Genomic DNA, 14,626 nt, shown 5'->3' with positions numbered 1-14,626 from the left:
TCCTACCTCTCTGCTCCCTGGTGTGGGGCCCTGGTGGCACCATGGGTCAGATGTCGGGCCACTAACTACAAGGTTGGAGGTTTAAAGCCACGAGCCACTCTGGGAGAATGAGGAGGTGGTTTGCTCCCGGAAATACAATAGGAGGATCACTATAAATCAGAATGGACACAATTCTGCAGTAGGTTTAGGGTTTGGAGGTCTCTGCCTTTTGGGGAAACATTCTTATCAAGGTAATTTTGCACGTGGTTTATCATTTAATCCTCACATCTTGAGATTAAAGGTTTTTCTGTCTATGTGGCATATTCGGGAAATGAAGCTCAGAGTTGAAGTTAATTTCTTGAGGGTCATAAACCTGGACCTACCTCCTCTTCTCTGACGCATGGCCTACATTGTGTCCACCCTGTCCCCTGTGATTTCTTCTATGTGCAGCACCACAGAGACGGGGTCTTGAGACTCAAGAGACGAAGCAATCCACTGCTTCAAACGTTACCATCACACTCACAATGCGGTGCGTCCCACTTGGAAGCCAGAAAGGTCTGGGTCTAAATTCTGACCTTGCCAATTGGTAGCTTTGTCCCTAGTTGCCTCTCTGAGCCAAACCTGCCCTCAGTTAGTAGCATAAGAGGTTACGTGTTAGGCAACTAACTGCGAGGTCAGCAGTTTGAAACCAGCAGCCACTCCTCGGGAGACAGATGAGACTTTTCCACTCCCATAAAAAGTTGCAGTCTCAGGAAACCCACAGGGACAGTTCTACGATGTGTAATAGGGTCGCTGTGCGTTGGAAGTTGGCAATCCTGGTACCAGGGGCTGTTGTTCGGTTAAAGAACGACAATGTGTACATGTTCCCCATGCAGTGCCCCAGATGTGCCCTTGTGTCACTCGCCCGTAGCTTCTTCCTGTGGCCACTTTAAGACAGTGGTTCTCAACCTTCTTAATGCCGCGCCCCTTTCATACCATTCCTCATGTTGTAGTGACCCTCCGAATCATAAAATTATTTTCGTTGCTGCTTCCTCGCTGTCATTTTGCTACTGTTAGGACTCGGGGACCCCTGTGACAGGGTCGTTTCACACACACACACACACACAAAGAGGTCGTGACCCACAGGTTGAGAACCGCTGCTTGAAGAGAATAACAATCCTCGAATGTCCAGCTCCCCTCTTTCAGCGACGTCTGATGAGAATCAATCTACCTAACAAGATGGAGGTGCAGATCTGGAATGAGAATGGATGCGGGAGGGTTTGGGAAGACACAAGCACTCTGTAAACCAAAGTGATGCTCGCCTTTCCTCTTTACTGATTCTATTCACTGGTTCAAAACCAATTAACGTATCTAAATGACTTTCTGTGTTAATTTGGCTTAGAAAGACCAGATGGTGTCGTAGGAAATTAATGGATAAGGTAAGAGATCAGCCTTTACCTGTCTGTCAAGACATGGATGTTCATATGAGCAAGACCTTCAGCTCCCCTCTGCAGTGGTAGCACCTACGCCACTTGACTGTCTGGTGGCACCAGCAAAGTGACCTCAGGTTCCAGCCTACACTTTTTACATGAAACTGAGGGGCGAACTACAGCAAAGGGAGCCAGACTCAGAGTTAATATGTAACTATCGACACGACAAAGGCATTTTGAGATTGTGGATGGCACTCAAGAGCTGTTGTGTCAATTGGGGTCATGGCGCCTCATCTGTCTTGGGCCTTTATTGCTACAAGATCACCAATGCAGGAGGAGTACCTATTTCAGAAAGGGGCCGTGAACTCTCTGTTCTTTCAGAGCAATTGAGAAGCAAGCTTGACTAACGTCTTGTATTACTGCCTGCAGTCTTGTTTCTCCCCTAATCAATGGCCTGATATTGATGTCTTTGCTTGTAATGATGCAGCAGCAATCTCCAAAGGACAGGTGGCAAGTGATTATATACTGGGAGTTGTTGGCAGGTTGGGGAAAGGATGTTCTACACTAAATGCTGCATATAAATGTCTCTGTGAAGACCCTCTAGGCGTTTCCAGAAGCACCCAATTGATTGTACAGCCTTAGGGGACTCAGCTACTAGGACACTGTGGACCCCACCTTTGCGGAGACGAGCAAAAGAAACCAGCAATTGGCCCACAGAACTGTGTTTTTTACTGTCTTCTTAAGACATCTCTTCTTATAGTAAAGGAATTTCGAGTTGACTATGAGTCAGGATCAAGCCAAAAACAGTTGGCTTGGTTTGGATGTGGAACAGATGTGGTGCGGCGGTTAAAGTGCACAGCTACGAACCAGAAGATCCGTGTTTTGAACCCGCTGACTGCTCCACAGGGAAGCAGTCTGCTGCCAGAAAGGCCACAGCCCTGGAATCCCTTTCCGGCAGTTCTACGCTGTCCTATAGGGTTGCTGTGAGTTGGAATCAACTCAACCACCATGAAGTTGAGGTTGGTTAGGGTTTTAACAGGTGTCAAGGGAGCCCCATTGGCACAGTGGTGTGGAGGCACTTGACCAGTAGCCCAGGTCGTGGTTCAAACCCATCAGCGGCTCTGCAGGTAGTCTGCTTCCTTTGGAAAGCCTATGAGACAGTTTTATTTGGTCCTGTAAAGGGCGTTCTTATGAGTCAAAGTCACCTGGATGGCAGTGGGTGGCCCACAGATAGGACTCGCTCTGAAGGGAAGACTGAAAGGTCCTTGAAAGGGCATCAGAGGAAGCCAGTGCTAGAATTTAGCAAGAGGGAAGCCAAAAGCTCCTGCCCCCAAATCAGCAAATCCACTGCAGTGTGATAAACCTCTACTTTTGACTGCTGAGTTTTGCCTTTGGTTATAAAATAGTTGGCTTCCACTCAAGACTTTTACTAGATTGGGGTGGGGGGTGCTTCTTTCACATTTAATCCTCTTTACATTCCATGTGACTAGCTTTATTGTTTATATTGGTCTTAAACTAAAAGGCATCAACAGTACAGGGCAAAGGGCAATTAATTGGAGTCAGCTAACCTGGCACCAAGTTCTTAGTCTCTGTGTTCTTTTTTTTAATTGTTTGATCCAAATGTACCGATCGAATTACTTTTCCACCTAACAATTTATGCATATTTGGTGTGTGGGACCCTGGTTGGATTCCTTCAGTATAACAGCACTGTTTGTCCTCCCTGCGTTCCTGGTTCTCTTTGTCCTCCTCTCTCACCCCTTTCAGAGACATGGTAGTGTAGTGGTTATGCATGGGACTGCTAACCACAAGGTGAGCAGTTCGAAACCACCAGCAGCTCCGAGGGACAAGGGCAGGGCTTTCTGCAGTGTCAGAAACCCTAACCTGTGCTATAGGACTGCGGGAGGTTTCCTGGTCTCTGTGAGAGCAGTGAACGTGGCGGGCATTTGAATGGTCAGCCCGGCACCATCTAGTTCGGTTCTGCAGGCAGTGAACCCTGTGGTTCCCATGGGTCATTAGTCTGTTCGCTCACTCTTCCTCCAGTCTGTCTTTGCTGTTCTTTATCGTCATCATTCCACATGAAAGGAGACCGCTTGGTGCATCTTAGATGGCCAATTTCAAGCTTTAAAGACCCCAGTGCGCCCTTTCCCCCCTCCCTCGCCCCCCGCCAAATGCTATATCTAGTTTCCTGGCTCTACTTGCAATGCATGCAAATTCATGTAGATTTGCGTCCTTTGCCACACCTGTATACACTCATGGCTGTTCTCCCAGGTGCCTCCCGGGGCATCCACTCATAGCTGCTGTTGTTGTTGTTGTTGTTGCAGGACGGTGTCTGCTGTAGTATTTACCTCAGTTGCCCTTCATTCTCGTGTACGGCCCCGGGGGTTTCCTCTGCCTCTAGCCCGTGTCGGACATGACTTATCCTGTCGCCATGTTCACACAGGTCTCCTCCGCTACTCCCGTCCCGGTAATCTTCACATCGTGTGGGTCGTGGTATTGTTCTCGGGGTCGGGCTTGTCTTGCCGTTTCATGATAGTGGTCTCCTGCGGCGTTGTCCGTTTAGTCCCCTCAGCGTGACACCCTCCAGGTCCGTCTGTGCTCCGAGGGCTTTTGTAGGTTCTTCGAGGCCCTTGAGTGTTGTGTCATGGCCAGTGTGCGCGGGCTCGTAACCAGCCCTCGTCTGCGTATTCCTGCATCTGAGGAGGAGCGCTCCGCTTGCTCCGTCTTTCCGCCACGGTGCCGGTGGTGTCTTCTGTTTCTCTCCGAGAGATTAGCACTGAATCATCGGTATTTCTGTTTCCAGCCTTTCCAGTGAGGGCCACGCTGTTTTCCACAGTGGCATTCCTCTTTAGCAGTTCTATCAACAATATAAGAATGCTCCCATCCCTCGACGCCCTCCACAACATGGTGTTGCCCTTGGCTATTCGTTGCTGGCTTGCTCTGGAGCCTTTACGTCATAGAGCCTCTCTTGGTTTCCAGATCAATGGCCTCTAGTAACCACTTTACCTCATGAGTGTGTTACAGTCTGTCAGGCTGGTGTAGTAGAGCTGCTGTCTAAGCTATACAACATATATAAAATATAAGCAATGTATTACTAATAATGGACCATTACTGCTCAGCCGCCTATAGATCATTCACTATGATTCTTTAATATTAGGCACAAGCATTTGCATATTTAGATAGGTTCTGTACTTACATATTTTCTTCCTCATTACTTCAAAGACATAGTAATCTTTTTTCTAAGTTACGAGAGGAAACTACGAAATGCTAACAGCCTCAGAATTTAACTACTGCCAAAATTTGGAAACAACCGAAGTGCCTGATGGTAAGGAAACAATTTAACAAAGTTTGGAACATCGGCCCAGTGGAATGTTTTGCAGCCATTAAAACATGGTCATTACAAAGATTACAGAAAACATATTGTAAAATGTCACATGAAAATAGAGTATCAAACAATGTGATCATAAAGTTTTTTTTAAAAAAACTGGCCTACAATATACAAATAATTGCTATGTTAGATTGGTAATGTTCAAGGTGATTTAGACTTCGACCAAAGAAAAGAAGAGGCCATAGATAATGTCTTGTTTATGGAAAAAAGAGAGGGGATGAGAGGTATTGGATCCTTGGCTTTGGGCATCCTGAGTCACTCATCTGTGTATTCCCATGTTCGAGCACAAAGTACACATCGCTGTGCTTCATGCCACTTGCCCTTTGCACATGCTGTTTTCTCTGTGAACTGTTCTTCTGAGAGGCAGTGTGATACAGTGAAGAATTTCTGTCTTAGGATCTGCAGGGGAACCTATTTCAAAATCACTGGGAGGGGTCTCGTTATAAACATGGATTTCTTGGTCCCAACTCGGACCTTCAGAGTCAGAGTCTCTGGCAGTGCGGTCTGGGAAACTGCCTCTGTAACAAGCACACCCCACGGCTCCTGCACACAGGTTCCAGGACCACCGACCAAGCGACTAGCCTGCGATTCACATAGGCGCATGCGCAACTGATGAGCCCTGTTACTTCAGCCCTTTTTCTTAGCCCATTTAGTTTTTCCCTGTAAGGTGGAGAAACAACTTCATTCTTCTTAAAGCTGTTGGGGAAAGTCACACGAGATGATGTGGACCTAGCGATGTATGAAGGGGTTCAAAAAGTAGGGGCGGGGAAGGTCACTATCCATTTGTCCGTGGACTTTTTGCAGCCCCCTCATACAAGTCCTGAGACCGTGATTTGGCTCAAAGTAAGTGTTCGGTGGATGGACATCCCACCTTTTCTCCTGCACCGAGAATGCCCCTTGTGTGTCTAAAGAACACAAGAACTTCTGAGAACATGTTGCTGGTCCCCTACAGAGCCCCCTCAACACCCAATGGATTTCCCTGTGACTGCACTTAGCATGTGATAACCAAAACAAACAATCCACAGCCATTGAGTCAAGCCAATGCCAACTCGCAGAGATCCTTTCAGACAGACTAGAGCTCCCCGGGCCTGTGCCATTCTCCCAAGGAGCGGCTGGTAGTTTCAAACTGCTGAACTTGTGGTAGCGGGGCCCAAAGCGTAACCATTACGCCACCAGCACTCTGGTGACCATGCCATAGTTGGCTACACCAGACTCCAGTTATGCAGCTGCAGTAACACCCTTCTCTTCCACTATTACGCTCGGGCTCCTCTGTGGCAGAGACCAGGGTCGGTAGCATCGAATGCAATTGTCATGTATGGTGGGCACTTGCAGCGAGCACTGATGTCTGCGTGGACTTAGAGAAAGACAGGTGGGTAAGACAGGCCTTGCCCTCAAAGAGCTTACATCTCAGTCCATGGAAAAGGTTGGCACAGGCATAAAAACACTCCTGAGCAAGAGAGATTTTAATGACGCTTCAGAGCAGAGATGTAAAGATGAAGATTAATGAATGGAAGAAGCCATTGTTGGCCCTCACCGCAGGGCCAATAAAGAAAAGGTCTTTCATGCCCACCTAGCACATAGCTTTTGCTCACTTTTGAGGCTTAATAACGTGCATGGAGACAGTGGTGGACGTTTGAGACCAATTTTATAAAGACTGAAGGATGAAGTTGGGAGGCTGTAACTAATTTTCTATAGGGAGACACCACTAAGAATTTTTTTTGTTTGTTTTTTATTTTTTTTTTTACATTTTATTAGGGGCTCATACAACTCTTATCACAATCCATACATATACATACATCAATTGTATAAAGCACATCTGCACATTCCCTGCCCCAATCACCACTAAGAATTTTTAAACAGAAGAGTAACACTAGGTAAACAAATTTGGGGGAAGATAACTGGTGGAAGAGGGGAAAAGACGAGAGACATAGACACGAAGCATTGTGCTGTTGCCGTCAGCCTGATCCCAGCAAGACCATGGAGAGGACAGGAGACAGAGAGACAGATGGTGCAAGAGCTGCTGGGGGACTGGGGAGGGGGTTGGGTGTGAGACCAGAGCGCGGTGTTACATTTTAAAGACTGAACAAGCCCAAGGGCGTGGTGGTACCATTAACTGAAATCCCTAACAGAAAAGCCAGAAAAATGAGCTCTTTGTGAACCGTGTCCATGGGACAGCCAAGTTGGGAGCAGCCCGGTCACCAGATAAATGTATGTAAAACTACACGTCAGGGGCAGAAATGTAATTTTCCCAGTGCCCTCAGAGAGTTGATTGAACGGAGGCAGTGGGGATAGGTGAGATTCCAGTGGAAGCAGTTTGGAGTGAAAGAGGCCTGTGGATGGATGGTGTCTCTCCGGGGCTGGCGGAGCAGTGGGAAGCAGCAGCAGAAGGCAGGGTCCCAATGGGCTGGGAAGGAGGGAGCCTCGGAGCACAGCGTGAAGCACCCGCAGTCCAGGGCTTCGGGGGCCTTGAGCAGAGACAGGACTGAAGAGAAGGCCGGAGCGCCATCCCTGGGGACAGCAAGGCTGTCACAGTGAAGGTGAGTTGAGGAACGCACTCCGCACGCAGAGAGTTTGAGCCAGAATAGCAGATGGCTGCCAGGAGCCCAGCCTTGGCTTTAAGACTGTGTTTTGGTGAAGGAAAGGCCATGCCGGTGCCCAAACAATATTGAGCCTTAGACTCCCATTTCTGTCTCAGCTGTGTCTCCTTGTGTTCCCTCACCACCATTTGGGGAGCCCCCACCCAAGCCTATCTGTCTCTGTGGGCTGGCCTCCAGCCCTTCACTTTCTTGCTCTCTAAATAAAACCTAGTGTGAACTTGCCATGAACTTCACTGCTCTCTAAATAAAGCCTGCACTGCTTGTTCTCTCTCTCGGAGAATCCGGGTGGCCACTGACCAAACCTAATTCTCAGAGTAGACGGGAAGGAACTGCCAGCCAGTGGGCCTCGCCTCTCCACAGGAGGAGCACCAAAGCCCAGGAGGCCCCGCTCACCCCGCTCACTTTTGCGTAGGATCACCCGCCTCCTGGCAGCTCTCCTCTTGACTCCCAGGTTGGCACTGTACCCGCGCTATCACACCTGAGTCAGCAAGCTGGCCCTGCAGTGCCTCAGTATTGTCCCTGAGTGGGCAGGCGGCAGCCTTCTGCCTGGACGCGGGGTGACGGGCTGGTCAAGTATGGCTCATGCTCAGTGGGACATGGCTCTCCTCGCTGCTCTCACGAGATCGTACAGAACCAAATACTGCCCTGTGAGACCACATTAGAAATTAGGCTGAAATGAGGAAAAGCTCCCCTAAGCTAAGGGAGAGATGGGTTGTTTGTCCAGCAGTCCTCTCACAGCAGGCAGGTCTTTGTTCTTCTCCGGGGCAGCCTGTGCCCAGTTCGGGGAGATGTGTGACACCCCACCCCACCCCCGCTACAGCAGGTGGCTGCCTCCTTTCTCGCGGTGATTCCAAGCTTCTTGTGCAACGCTTGTACTAAAGCGGAGGTGGACTGTGGAGACCAGCATCTTCTGTTGCATTTTTGACTCCAGAGCTGACATTTATCTCCTTTGGGGAGATGCTGAGAAAGCAAGGCACTGGATGAAAAAGCATGAGCAGGAATAACTGATGGGTAGGAATTCACGGCTTCGTTCAGACTGTAGACCCCGGCAGTTAATTACTGACATGGTGAAAGAAGAACAGCAAGTGGGGGAGCCACGGGCATGTGTGTAATTCCACACAAACGGGCCTGACATTGAAATGTGACGGTGGGGGACTGAGCAGCCAGCGGTCAGCGCACGTCCATAGTCAGCATGGGCCCGGGCCACTTGGTTACAGAAGCAATGGAGACTAGAAGTGCCTGAGAGTCTCAGCTGGGAGTTGGGGCAGAATGGAGAGGTTTGGGCCACTCGTGGTCGATCGGGAATCAAACTGGGGTGTCCAGTGGGAGAAGGGAGTTGTGTCTTTAATGAACATGGTGAGGAGTCATAGTTGGGAGTCAAACTAGTTGAATTCCTAAGCTGGGCCCTGAGCTGGTTACTGAGCCACTCTGCGCGCAGTCCCTAGTGTGGGCACCAGGCGTCATTCTGTCAGCCGGAGTCCACAAGGGCTTTTTTGTTCAGCTTACGGAGGGAGAACCCAACCCATTGCTACTGCGTCAGTTCTGTCTCGTGGCAACCCTGTAGGACAGGGTAGAACTGTTCCTCAAGGTTCCCCAGACTCTGCATCTTTTTGACGGGAGCCCCTCTTTCTCCTGAAGAGCAGGATGGGCCTGACCACTGACCTGAAATAGCAGCCCAGCGCTCAACCCGCTGTGCCCCCAGGGCCCCTTACAAATGCAGTGGAAGCCCGGAGCGATTTCCTGAACAGGGCTCACAGGTGAAAGATTCGTCACCTTGTGCACAGCCACCCTCTCACTGGCTCTTCCAGGTCTCCAGGGCGCGTGACCATTCTGGCAGGAATGCAACCTGGACCTTCCCTGCCCCCGGCTCTCAGAGCGATTCTGACCTTGCGGAGTCCTGAGTACTGGAGGCCCAGACAGCCCTGTATGTGTGGCACACTTGACCCAGCTTGAGGACAGTTGTGCAGGCTCGCGTATGTGGGCGTGTCGCTCCGCTCCTCCGAAGCAGCTCAAAGACTGAGGTCAGTCAGTGGCCAGCCTGTGTCCTTAGAACAAGGCCACGCCAAATACTGGATATCCGGTCCAAATTGGCGGGGCTTCATTCACCCTCTGACCCCATTTTCGATGGTGCTTCTCTGTAATATGACAAACAGCACAAGTGGTCGGCCTAGAGCGTGTGATCCTTGGTGCTTGCCCTCCTTCTCCAAGTGGAAAGGGCACAAGGTCCCTGGTTTCCACGGGCACTGTGGGCAATGTGTCAGACGCCAAACTCTCCCATGCTCCTCGTTCGCTGCTGCTCTAACGGGGTCTCCCCACAGCCTGCTTTTTGAGACGTTTGCGCTCTCGGTTGGGGTTGTCATTACCAACATCAGTGCTTTCCAATGGCAAGTTCGCCCCCAAGGTACGCAGAGCGGTTGCCAGGAGCAACACAGACTGAGCCCCTGAACCAAAATGACTGTTTGGGGTTAAGCTGTTCGGGTTGTACATGAGGAACCATTGCCGCTCTGTTAGCCCCCCACCGAGAGGAGGCCTGTTGTGAGCGTGGGGAACCTTGACCTGGGCTGAAACAGCTCTGCAGAGGTGAGGTTAACTCTGATTCTAGAAGCGTGTTTTTCGGTTCCCGTGTTCCCAACAGCTGATGTGTCAGCGGCGACAGGGTCTCTTGGGGATGTGGCGGGTGCCGTGACTTCCCAGTGGGGCAGGCTGAGGCTCTGGCAGGCACTTGTGTCAAGGTGCAGTTGACAGGAGTCCATTTTTCTCCTCCCCCTTGTTCTTGGCGAACTCAGAGGCACCTAGATTGCCTTCGGGCCCTGTAGTCTTAGCTGTGTGTTCTGCACATTGGCGTAGTGGGGTGTGAACCCCCAGCTGGCCGGCCATCCCCCTTGGTATCCTTCTGGTCCCCGGGAGCAGCAGCTCGGAAACAGGCAGGTGCAGGCTGGAGGCCCAGCCAGGAAGGCATTGCTGGGGGTGGGAGGCCTTCGTTTCTGCACACGCTCCCGCGCAGAGCCTTCCCTTGGTGTGCATGTGGCACTGTCGCCTTCACAGGATGGAAATCAATCCAGAAAGAGGCCCTATGGGGTGTTTTACAGGACAAGTCAACCTTCACCACCCTGGCTTCAGTCAGTGACTCCCGGATGCTGGTGTCACAGCTCCCTCTAACGTCGCCATGCCTGAGGCTACAGGCGGGTTGTCTTGTCATGCAGGAAACACAGACCTCACGGGACCTGCCCCAGTGGGCGGCATGCTAGGTGCGTGACTTCCCACACCGTGGTGGCAGGGCCCATCAAGTCAGACCCTGTGGACCACAGTGGAAAAGGCTGCCCGGTCCTGCACCTGGCCTCGCCGCCGTCTTTGTCGGAGCCCAGCGGTGCAGCCACGGCGTCAGTCCATCCTGTTGAGGGCCATCCTCTGTGTCTCTGTCCCGCCGTCTTACCAAGCACCAATGTCCTTCCCCGGGGGCCGGCCTCCCTGACTCAGAGTCCTCGAATGGATTCTGTGCACCGCGTCAGAAGCACTGAGCTCTTTTTAGCCCCCTTAAAAAGTCAAAACAGACACAAGGGGGGCTTCTCCCTGTGGAAAACAGAGGGAGCCGTGCACGCAGATGTGGGACCGTGACAGTGCCACATTTGCTCTCGTGAGCCAGTCTGACAGAGCTCCTTCTTCTGGGAGTCTTCTTGAGCTTGCTCCCCTTTAAGCCAGCCACCCTTTCATAAAGAGGGCAGGGGAGCTCCTTCCAAGGAAGATCTAGGAGAATGGGAAGTCCAGAAGGAGTGCCTTGGATGCTCCGTGGAGGAAATACTGGCTAAGGGAAGGGATAGGAGGTGGGGAGAGCACCCAGGAGATAAAATCCGAGTGCATTTGTTCTGGAAAGAATGGCTTGTTTTCTGAAATCACTTCTGAACTAGAAATTCATCATCTGAAGTCAGGTCACTTTGAGTGTGTGTGTGTGTGTGTGTGTGTGTGTGTGTGTGTGTGTGTTTTAAGCTAAGGAAGTCAAGTTATTAATATTTGAAAAATGGCTACGATGTGGTGCATAGAATAATATAATACTCCTACCTAAATTAACATCATTGCAGGCTCCATAATAAAGATTTATGAGCGAACCTTTGTAAGAGAAATCCTATTATGGAAATCTCCGTAGGTCGGTATCTTGCTGGTAACTGTTCTCATGGTTATGAACCAATTAGAAGCCCTGCTATTCCTCCCAACCCCCAGCATTTCACACTCCAGTCTTCAGCCTTTTTCCTTTGCCCTGGAAACTCCTGACTCATTCTTCTCCAGCGTGTGTAAGGGTCGGAAGCTGAAGAGACGAGGACGTGCATTGCTCTCGGGCTGGCTATCTGGGCGGACCATTTTTCCTTGGGAACATCCAAAACCATTTATCATTTCTTCTTCATAAATCACTCTGCACCTTTATCTCCGGTTGATCTGTGCAGCTGAACATAAATAGGATCCACGTTCTTATCTACCTACAAAGCTCTGGGGAGCCCTTTAAAAATGTGTGTCTCTGTGTTGGGGGGGACACAAAACGTCACAATCAGAATAGCTTTCTCTGCTTCTTAAACTACAAGGGGGCACAATTTTGGTTTAGTTTGGCTTTGGGGCTGTGTTATTATTTTTGTCAGTTTCGTTGGCATATTCTTCATCGGTTATACTAGTTAACTCTGCAGTCCTGTGAAGAGCACCACAATTGATTTCAGAACATTTTCTTCTCGTCCTCACTGTTGTCAGCCCCCCCTCTCCCCCCCCACCCTCCTCTGCCATGCCCCTAGCCCATCACTGTCTCCATAGACCTCCCTGTCCTGTATTTCATGTACAAAAATCACACAAAACAAAATCATTCAAAGCAAACAAACCCAGGTTGTTGTTATTTTTCCGTGCAAGATGGAAGAGTGAAGCTGCAGCCTTGGCCAAGCAAAGGTTCCTCTCTCCTAGCCGTAGGTGGTCCCGTCCTGATCCGTGGTCAACAGAAAGATGTATGTTTCCCAACTTTCTCTCTTCCAAAAATATGAGGCTCCCCTAAGATGGCATCACTTTGAATGTTTGCAACTCACGTTGGCCTTCATCGGGGACATGTTTGTGCAGCCCTGCCGTTGGCAGGTGTACCTCCGCACTTGATCTCAAATCATCCTCACGGCTGCCTGGTGAAGTAGGCTTCATGTCTCCTTTCTCAAGGAGATGGAGACCCAGGGAAAGTTAGTGCAGTGCCCAAGGTTACACAGCTAGTGGATGGGCCCTGGTGTACTCCCTGGCCTCCAAAGTCCTTGGTGAGTGTCCTTTCCATAATGTGACAGCTGGACTTTATATCGTCTCCATCAGCCACACTCAGTGCCATTTGGCTGCCTTTACGAAGACTAAGAGGTTTGAGACCTTTGAGCTTTCGTTCCAGCAAGCAGTGCGGTCCTGGGAAAATTATTAAAACTGGCAAGCGGGGTTCGTGGTGCCATGCCCTGGCTCCAATGCTCGTACAACTCAATGGTAACTCGTGTAGGACTTTTGAATTCCGGTGACACATAAATATGAAATACCATCAGCAGCACGGTATAGAGAGGATTCATGGTGTGATTGATGAGCGTATAGGATTATATATTACACTGCATGTGCCAAGAGTTACGGGGCTTTCAAAGATACTATTTTCTGAAAGATGGATGTTTGCACTTGAACTCAGCCTGCGGACACCCCTGTTTCACGACTAGACGTTTACTTAGAGAAGGAAGGCTTTGCATTGCCTCACTTCATATAGGTAGATGGAGCTTATTTTCAGATCTCTCTGCGCCTCTATATGTGTGTTTGTGTGTGTGTCTGTTTGCATGTATACATGTGTGTGCAATTACATGTCCACACACATAGAGATATTTCTATGGTACTAATCACTGGTTATCAAGTCTCTTTGACTGTAATCCAGAATATCAAAAACAAACTAACTCACTGCCTCTGAGTCGATCCTGACTCACAGCAGCAGCAGCCCCCGAGGACACAGTAGAACTCTAGAGAGGTTCTAGAACTCCAAATCTTTATGGGAGCTGACAGCCTCGTCTTGCTTCCATGAGGTGACTGGTGGGTTTGAACTGGTGACCTTATGTTCAGCACCACACCACTTAACCAACCACACCACTCATGTCTCAAAGGCAGTGCGTGAGAGCTGTCCTCATCTCCTACCCTCTCACCTTTGCTGCTCTTCTTTTTTAATCTACTTGAATGGAAATCAGAGCATGCTGCTTCTTAGAACTGGGCGCCCATCAGCACCCTCCTAAGAAGAATGACACGTTTTTCCTTTGTAAATGTGTCAGACATGTTTCTCTAGAGAAACAAAATGAGAATGCTAATAATTTTATATACAGTTAGATAGATATATAACATAAGAAATAAACAGTTAATTAAAATATAAAGCTGTACAAATGGCTCAGTGCAACTCACTCCTGCGAGACAGTTGTGAGACACTGGCAGTCCTTCAAGTCTTGAGGGCCGCCGGGTAGTCCTCTGTAGAGCAATTCAGGCTATTCGGGCACAGGCAGCAAACAGCAAGGCAGGTCACCAACAGTCAGCCAGATGACAGGGTCTGACAGTCCCCAGCTCAAGAGATGTAAATTCCAATGGTGTGGCGAAGCAGGTCTTGAAGGAGCCTCAAATTACAGTGACACAGTCCATGGGGTAGGTGTCCCACAGGCAGTGTAGCTTGCAAATTGAGGCAAAGAACAAGCAAGGCAGCCGCACACTGGTCCGATGATCAAAGAGCAAGAGACAAAAAAGGCAAGGCTCACCGAGCCATTTATCTCTCCGCCCTTCAATTAATCCCACCTGTGTTTATCGGCCAGGTTGGCACAATACACAAACTACCTCAGTAAATAAAAATGAGGAGGTGCTTCTTTAAACAAATGTTTCTTTTCTGTATTGCTCTAAGGAAGAGTCCATGTATAGAGTGCTCCTGCTGCTGAGCTTTGGTGTCTGTGAAGTCTGGCGGCACAGGAGGGACAGGTGACCCTGGGCAATCGACAGGGTGACCGTGGGGCATCCAGCCAAACGGTTAGGATCTTGGAGGTAGTCGTAAAGACTGAGTCTTCCAGTGTCTGCTTCTCCACCTCAGGCGGATAATCGGTGTGGTGGTGTTTTCATGGGCTTTTTGCCTCTCTCACCCTTGAGGACTAGAACTGGAATTGCTGTCACAATATGTATAACGCAGTGCTTTTTTTTTTCTCAACTCAAACAGCTCCTTGATCTACAGCCGTTTAATAAGGTGCTTTTGAAAGATGTCATTG

General features: G+C 49.6%; 1 protein-coding gene across 12 annotated transcripts in view; it reads left to right on the top strand.

Annotated features, from left to right (window-relative positions):
• PEAK1 (pseudopodium enriched atypical kinase 1) overlaps positions 1–14,626 on the top strand; it is a 293,334-nt gene that overhangs the window by 271,291 nt on the left and 7,417 nt on the right. The window lies entirely within an intron of this gene.

The sequence above is a fragment of the Tenrec ecaudatus genome, chromosome 17 (assembly GCF_050624435.1).
Source record: "Tenrec ecaudatus isolate mTenEca1 chromosome 17, mTenEca1.hap1, whole genome shotgun sequence".
NCBI classification, from domain to species: Eukaryota; Metazoa; Chordata; class Mammalia; order Afrosoricida; family Tenrecidae; genus Tenrec; species Tenrec ecaudatus.
Note: the sequence above shows the minus strand (reverse complement) of the source record. Positions and strands in the feature narration are given on the sequence as shown.